Source organism: Lactuca virosa, chromosome 6 (assembly GCF_052849685.1).
Source record: "Lactuca virosa cultivar CGN04683 chromosome 6, Lactuca_virosa_CGN04683_v6, whole genome shotgun sequence".
Taxonomy (NCBI): Eukaryota; Viridiplantae; Streptophyta; class Magnoliopsida; order Asterales; family Asteraceae; genus Lactuca; species Lactuca virosa.
The window spans coordinates 277,554,746-277,563,232 of record NC_136431.1 but is presented as its reverse complement, the minus strand read 5'-3'; the positions used below and the strand labels follow the sequence as shown (position 1 = coordinate 277,563,232).

At 36.4% G+C, this 8,487-nt stretch overlaps 1 pseudogene; it reads left to right on the top strand.

Moving 5' to 3' along the window:
- Window positions 1-1,515: 1,515 nt before the first annotated feature.
- Window positions 1,516-6,476, top strand: LOC145122564 (uncharacterized; annotated as a pseudogene).
- The last annotated feature ends 2,011 nt before the right edge of the window (window positions 6,477-8,487 follow it).

Here is an 8,487-nt window from a genome sequence, read left to right as displayed (position 1 = left end):
TCTAAGTTTCCGGCAACCCACGACGATCTAAGCCATTCGCGACTTCTCCGGCGGCAGGAGGGCTGGTGGAGCTGTGGAGAACGTGAGAAGGAGGGGTGACGACTCATTCTCCCGCTAGGGTTAGGGTTCTCAAGGGATATATACCCGGCACATAATGAATCTTTTCCATATTAACACTTTCGGTCCCTTCCCACCAATCTTTTCCAATTAAATACAAATCTTACCTTTTAGACCCCAACATTAAAAATCTATTACAACTTAGGTGCAGAATTTACCAATTTAACCCCTGCTTCCATAATTCTTCACAAATTCGGTTTCTAATTTACCAAACAGCCCCTTAGCCCCAAAATCTCTTCAAATGAAGTCCCAGAAGTTACCATTTAGTCCCTGACTTCATTAATACTTACCTATTAAGTCCATATTTTCACTTTTAAACCCCAATCTCTTAAAGTGTGACGATTAGCTCCACGAGACCATCACCACGCATATATAGATATTTATTTTAGGGCTACCATTCGTTCATTAATTTATTTATTTAACTAATAAATAAACGGGTGTTACATCATAATAATTTATAACCTTCTTAAACTTTGCTTCATTGTTGTAAAAAAAAACATTACAACTTGCTTAAGCATGAAAATTTCTAGTCAGAAACATAAGAATTTTGTTGAAACATTTAATATGGAAACCAAAAATTAATAATGGTTAAGCATGAGTGAAGGCCAAATTTAAGGATGATTAGCAAAAGCTATACGAGTGATTGATTTGATGCATGTGAACCTTTTGTTTCATGGCATAGTAGTTCGGAGGATAGATCTTCTGTTTACTACTATTTTTTATTTGTTATGGTTAATGGTTATTTCATTCATGACAATTTGATGTACAAGATTCATTATTAAATTTTTATTCACTGTTTTGCGACAAGGAAACCATTCAACGAAATGAGTTAATTACCGCCCGAAAACTATTTGTCGCCGCCGCTTTGCGCGGGTACACTACTAGTGTGTGTGTGTGTGTGTATATATATACACACACACACACGTTAATTAAGATAGAAAAGATGAGAGAATGTTTGTACGGTTAGCTAGGGTTAAAAATCTTTTTATTCTCGGTTAATTTTTTCTTTCTGTTCGAAACCAAAAGAAAAAAAATATATGTCGAGAATAGAATGCTGAGAATGCCGGAGACAGAGATGAGTTGGAGGCGAATAATGCCAACGATGGGGATGAGCCGTTGCGAGCCTAGCATTATAGGTGTCTGGTGTAAGAATGATATGAAAATGAAATTACATGCTAGTAAGTTGTACTATTTTTGCAAATTAAAGAGGTGTTTAACTTATATTTCAATGATTATGCTGAGCTTTCTATTGGGCTAGTAGTAGTGTTTAACTTTTTATGTCTTGATATAAAAGTGACAGGAAATTTAAAGTATAGGGGTGAAAGTGTAAAAAGTTCATTCTAAATTATTATTTTCACGCACAGGGTCATCAACACGGCGCAAAAGCTCGAAGAAATGATGCTCAGAACAACAATGGCCGCTCTGTTTCACCCCACCACAAAGCTGTACTCTTTACCCCTCAAGGCATTCGTCTCACACTCGCTTCACAAACCCCAGCGGTTAATAAATCGACAAAGCTACCCTCGAGCTGATAGAACAATCTTATCCATCAACACACCTCGTTCTCTATCATCTACAGCAGTTCCCAAAATTTCTAACGACACGACTTCTGATTTGGACAGCAGTTACTTGTCTTGCTCAATGACCAATAGCAAGCGCCCTCTCAAAATTACGGTTCTTCTTATTGGTCGCGTTGATAGCAGTGTCGCATTTCGCCTCCTCCACGCAGTCGGACACTCCTGCACCGCTTTCTACCTTACAATGCATATACGAATCAAATTATTCAGGTTTATGCCCACAATGTCTGGTTTCGAATATAAACTTAATTTTGTTGGTTATCTAAAAATTCAAATTGTAAGTTTTTGCAAATTTCTCATCTCTTGTCGGATGATACATCTGCTCCAATTCAAGAGTTTAACATCGATTTTTGTGCTGGATGATATGATTAAAATGAATAGAAATCTCCTCTCTTATTGGTTTCTTATTTTACTTTTACCTTTCTCTTTGTATTTGAGCATTTTGAAGTTTGAAACCTATAATTCCTTAGCTAGTTCTGTTACTAAATTCGTTCGTAGGAAGATTTCCAGAACTTTTGGTGTGAATGTCCATGGGAAGAGGATTTAAAGTACGCAAAAGCTGTTTGCAATCAGATTGCTTTCTTCACCTTCATATTATCCATCTCATTTTATCTTCAGATTTCTGTTAGTGCTTAACTGGATTTGAAGGCTCAAAAACATTTCCCTGTTTTGTTTTAACAGATTAACTTCTCGATTCTATCACTCAAATCCCTGATTATGTGATCTTTTTCTTTGTTTCTTCCAAGTTTGATTAGTATTGAAGGAAATATATCAACATTTTTTTTCCATGTTGATGTAGCACTGGACGTTGTACATCTGACAGATGAATATTAGGACAAAGTGGTTAGTGACACCCCTCTTGATGCATTTTCTCACATTCATCATCATCAATTGTGACAACCTGAAACTTTTAATCCTGTACAATTAATCCGTATATCAATATTACACTCGAACTTATCATCTCTTAGCGAAATTTTGGGTCCATATGAGTGCTTTAGGCTTAGTATAACACAGATATGAGTCTTAAGAAGGGTTAGAAAGTGTGTAGCATCACAAAATCGAGCCAATCACACCAAGGAAGGTGTGTGCGGCCGCACACCCGAGTGTGCGGCCAGCCAGCCGCACACACTCCCCCAGCCACACACCCGACCCTATATATAGTAGAGAACCCCCTTTCAGTCACTTTTTCTTCTTTGGTTGCACACTACTCTCTCTCTACTTCTCTCTCTAAAAACTTCATCCAAGAACACTCTTAAGGTCTCAAAAACGTGAACTACTTCACCATTCAGCTTGTTATAGTGGTAAGAGACCTAAATCTAAGCCTAAAACTCATAGTGTTCTTCGTGTTCTTCATCCATTGAAGGAGTGCGGCCGCACACCTTCATAAGGTGACCGCACACACTCAAATACCCTCCAAAGTGAGAGTATGGCCTCTATAATCGAATTAAGACTTAGTTTGGAACTTGAAACACCTCAAAAATCGACATTTCGGGCACAAATGAGGAGTGTACGGACGCACACTCCTGTGTACGGCCGCACACACCCCCTGTACGGCCGCACACTCCTGTGTGCAGCCGCACACACAAGTCTGGCTGCACTCCCTGGCCGCACACCCACTTTTATGGCCATACACCCACTCTAATGCTCATATTTGGCCTTAAACTTGTAAAGATCACTAAGTATGGAACATGGGACACTTAGTTCTAGTGATTCCAAGTCTTTAGGGTGGTTTTCCATCATGATTTGTCATGAGATACCCAATCTAATACATATATGTGCAATATATGTTAATAGGGTCCACACGCGTACAAAACATCGGTTGACACTCGGCGCTCATAACGAATTGAACACTCGAATCCTACGTTAAACTGTGAGTTCATACCCCTACACTTTTCTGAGTTTTTCATGTTTTCAGGGGGGGAATACAAGCTAAACATAAAGGTTTTCATAACTTAAAAACTGATGCAATTACAACGATTTTCTATCAAACGTTTAGATACAATTATCCCTTTTGTATTATGCGGAGCATAAGGGGTGTTTTCAATTTATAATTGCATAGTTTCAAAACCTTATGCGAACGTAACAAACCATTCAAACTATAATAGGTATAGTTTGGGATTTCATTACCAGTCTTATAGATTCAAACTTCATGCAAAGTCAAACATATAAACTATGTCAGATTTAGTTTATCCATTACTACGAATACAAAACTAGAGTATCATGCTAAATAATTATTTTATGTATAATTATTTATACTCTACACCGTTACAAACGATTTCAAACTCGAGAACAACCGAACAAACACGTAAACTAGTTAATACAAGATTGTGAGACTATCTTCGTTTTGCCCCTCGGGGTACCAATTAATCCTCGCCTTAAGTATAACCAGAGTGTCCTGGAGGGAGAGCGTGAAATTTGTGAATAGATCTATTCGGTACTGACAATCCCACACCTGAACTGTTAGCTACAGTTAGGCGGGCACGCCTGGGGTGACAAATTTTTGTAAACGTGCGACGCCTGAAGAAACGTCAAGGAGGTCATCAGTCATATTAGTATGGTTATACGACTCACAATAAGTATAAACTAATCATTGTTTACGGGATTTCCTTCTTCAATAGTTTTATTTTAAGTAATAAAACTACTATACATACTGGTGGTAACCAGGGTTTCCGAACGATCATACATTACATACTGGTGGTAGCCAGGGTTTTCGAACAGAACGTACTTTTCATACAGAAACCAACAAACATGTTAGAAAATATTGGATTTTCTTGGTAAGCATGTAAACATATTCCAGAACTCGGTAACAACGGTTTTCGATACAAACGATATTTACTTATAATGGAAAGAAACTATTTATACAAACTTAGTGACTAGTTTTCAATACAAAAATATGCTTATGAACTCACCAGCTTTATGCTGATACGTTTTCAAAACCGCTTGTATTCTCAGGGCAACGATAGACAGGTACCATACCAGCTTTTGGAGAAGACGGAGCATTTTTGGAGTCTCGTCTTTATCTTTTGTTATATAATGTTATGTACAAACTATGTTCTCAAACAGTTGTAAATATTCATATTGTAATGTAATGGTTGTGTTTACTTTGATTGCTATGATACGATTGTTGTGATACTACGAATGACGTCGCCGCCCCCGGACGTTTCCGCCGTTGTTTTTCTGACGGTTCGGGGGTGTGACATCAATGTAACTTATTGCTTACACGTAACAATGTTGCGGGTATCTTACCTTATTTATGAGTATAAATGTGAGTGTACACCTAACCCTGACGTTCTTTGCAATACAAGATTCAAATTTGGTGCGTAATCATATTGCTTGCTTTCATCTTTTATTGTTCTCATTTGTCATTTATTTCATTTTTATTTTATATCTGTAGGTGCGTTCATGGATGCCATCAGTAACATGGATTTTGAGTTTGTTGCTTCTGGACATTATGCAAAAGTTATTCACCCCCTTACAGATGAAACCAATGAGCTTTCATTTCTTCAGCTGTCAAAGAATATGGTAAAGATATGCTCTACTTATTTTCATTACCAACTTCCTGATGCCTGTCAGTGAGGGATACATGTTAGAATTTCTAGTGAAGGATCAGACCTACTTTCTATCATATCTCTCACAAGCTCAGCTTAAAAGACTAGTGCTTCCTCTTAGATGTATTCAAAAAGTAAGTAAGTTTGCTTTATGAAACACAAAACATAATTCATGAATTTACTATTTAAACCAATCAAATTATCAGGAAGAAGTCCGAAGGTTGCCTGAAAATTTGATTTGCCTAACCAAGAAAGAAGGGATTCACAGGGAATATGCTTTCTTGAGAAGGTATGTTTATGTTATGTTTGTTAACAAAAATCTCAACTTTGGAGATGATATATATATATATATATATATATATATATATATATATATATATATATATATATATATATATATATATATATATATATATATATATAAAGTGGAAATTTATGTAATTATTATACTGATTTGGTTCAGCAAATTTGTTGGAAGACATATTGGTGAAAAAGAAAGTTTTTATTATTAGATGCTGAAACAGGTGATTTTTTAGGCGTCCACAGGGCTTCTGGTTTTACACAATTGGTCAACGCCAAGGTTTGGGTCTTGCAGGAGGACCATTGTAAACCTTTTATTATTATTATTATTATTATTATGTAAAAATATTTAAAGATTTATTTATTTATAAAAAAATACATGTCATGTTTCCATGCAGGTATGTTGTTGAGAAAGATGTAAAAAAATAATATGGTTTTTGTATCAAGAAATTATTACTCTGTTGATAAAAGAAGGCGATCATTTCGTGTTGGATCCTTTAGATGGATCAAGGGATATCCTCCTCACAACTTAAACCACTTAAGATGCAAGGTAAATGTAAACATTACATGACTTCAATTTTTCACTTAATAACAGACTTAATATGCATTTACACGTGTTTTCGACAGGTTCGGCATGGTCCGGTTTTCTATGATTGCAGTTTGCATATAGAAGAAAAAGATGTTATTGGCACCGTCCAATTACCTGAAGGTGATCAGGGTCGCAGCTGGCCCATTTGCAGCTTTTTATCAACAAGAGCTTTGTGTGGGGTCAGGGGTAATTTTGGAATTATGGGATGATGCTAAAGGGTTTCCTGTTTCGTTTTCTAACAAGGCTCGCCATATTGAAAAAATAGAAGATAAATCTAAGCTTGGTAAACCCATGCAGATCAAACCAAAACCTCAAGATTGTTTGAGGGATTCGATATGGTTGTGAGATTAGTTTAGTTATTATAAATTGTATGTTAAATTAATTTACAAAAGGGCAACATTTTTATTAGATGATTGATACATCTTCAAGGCAGTGGTTTTGTTGCATATGGTATAAGCAGTATATGTATTTCTTAATCAGTAACCATATAATGTTTGGTGAAGATGAATAGATAAAAAGGAAAAACATTCCACGTGTAATAGTTTGACTAGATATTTATGTTCAAATATATTTATTTAATATTACAGAAAACTTGAGTATCAATTAATTGCTATAAACTAACAACCTTACTTTGGATTGAGTAAATAATACTTTTCACATAGTTTGATTAAAACAATAATGAAAAAAATTTTAAAAATTAAACTACATGTATAAAATAGGAGGTTTCTAATTGGAAGGGAAGAAGCTGTCAGAAAGCCCTTGTTGCTATTCTTTTTTTTTCTTCCCAACCAATAATCGACTCCCATTTTCGTCTACCATTGTAAGCCTCTGACAAAAACACCATTAATAATGAATAGATGATGTTACTGCTTTTACTAAAATGATTATAATGAAATTAACTTGGACATTTTACTTGCTCGAGGCAACTTCTTGATGAAGTCTAAAGCATGCGTAATCACAATTTTAGGCACTTCAATCTCCTCATTTGTAGCATTTTCGTTTACGAAATTGTTTGAAGTTTACAACCATCTATATGAAGGCATCACAATCAAATAATCTTTGCATAAACTTATTATAGTTGACATTCCACTTCCACTTGGAACAAAATTCATGTCTTTTATGAGTGTGTATGTGTGGTAAGAATGAAACAGTACAACTTACTAGCATGTAATGTCACTTTCATATCATTCTTACACCAGACACCTATAATGCTAGGCTCGCAACGGCTCATCCTCGTCACTGTTTTGCCTCAAGGAAACTATTCAACGAAATGAGTTAATTACCGCCCGGAAACTATTTGTCGCTGCCGCTTTGCGCGGGTACACCACTAGTGTGTATATATATATATATATATATATATATATATATATATATATATATATATATATATATATATACACACACACACGTAAATTAAGAAAGAAAAGATGACAATGCCTGTACGGTTAACTAGGGTTAAAAATCATTTCTTCTAGGTTAATTTCATTCTTTAGCTGCTCTTGTTTTCTTTTTGTTCAAAACCAAAAGAAAAAAATGTATGTCGAGAACAGAATGTTGAGAATGCCAGAGACAGAGATGAGTTGGAGGCGTTTGTAGCACCCGGTTCCTGGTATGAATTTCATTCAAGCATTATTCATTTTTGGCCTAGAACTCGGCGAGTTGATGGCCAACTCAACGAGTAGGAGTGACTTGGACCCGGGAGTTTAATGACCTACTCGATGAGTCGGCAGCCAGACTCGACGAGTAGGCCCTGATTGGACAAAACTCTAATTTAAGGGATTGCACCCTATTTAAGCATCTTATTCAGCCTCCCTTCGTCCCTATTGCTCTCAAGAACTCTCCATATCAAACCCTAATCGTTTGTGTAAAGATCTAAGGCCTTTGTGGTGGTTTTTGGTGATTTTGGAACACAAGAAGGAAGAGAAAGGCTTGAGGAATCAAGAGGAGGCCAGAGGAGTTCGAGTTTGCGCACCCTCTGCAGTTCTTTAAAGGTATAAAGCTGATACCTTGCTCTTTCATGTTTTAGATCCCTTTTGGGGTGATTTAGGGCTTTTAGGAGCCATTCTTGGTGACCAATCATGAGTGAAAGCATGGTTAGGGGCTAAGACTTCAGATCCAAGGTCTTTAAGGGGTTACAAGGCAGAAAGGGACTGATTTTGGAGCCTTGGAGAGCCCCATGCATCTTAAGAGTCTCATTTAGGGCCATTTGAGCTCATAGTCCCATGCATGCATGTAAAGTTTGTAACTTTACGTGCTAGATCGATCCTAGAAGCCTAGATCTATCTTTTGGTCAAGTGTTGTACATCAGAAATCGAGAAATAAGACTAGGTCATTCTCGACTCGGTGAGTCATTCTT